Below are 289 nucleotides of genomic sequence, written 5' to 3' on the forward strand. Positions count from 1 at the left end.
AGCGGTGAGAGACTGGGACAAGATGCTTGCCAAAGTGTGTCTAAAATGTGTCTAAAGGGACACCTGGGTGGCTCAGTCGGTTAAGCATCTGCCTTCGGCTCAGGTCATGATCCCAGGGGCCTGGGATCGAGTCCCACATCGGGCTCCTTCCTCAGCGGGGAGCCTGCTTCTCCCTCTGCCTGCTTGTGCGCTCTCTCTCTCCCTCCCTCTCTCTCTCTGACAAATGAAATCTTTAATTAATTAATAAATAAATAAATAAATAAATAAATAAATAAATAAATAAATAAAT

Source organism: Mirounga leonina, unplaced genomic scaffold (genome assembly GCF_011800145.1).
Source record: "Mirounga leonina isolate KUSES-001 unplaced genomic scaffold, KU_Mleo_1.0 Mir_152, whole genome shotgun sequence".
In the NCBI taxonomy this organism is placed as follows: domain Eukaryota; kingdom Metazoa; phylum Chordata; class Mammalia; order Carnivora; family Phocidae; genus Mirounga; species Mirounga leonina.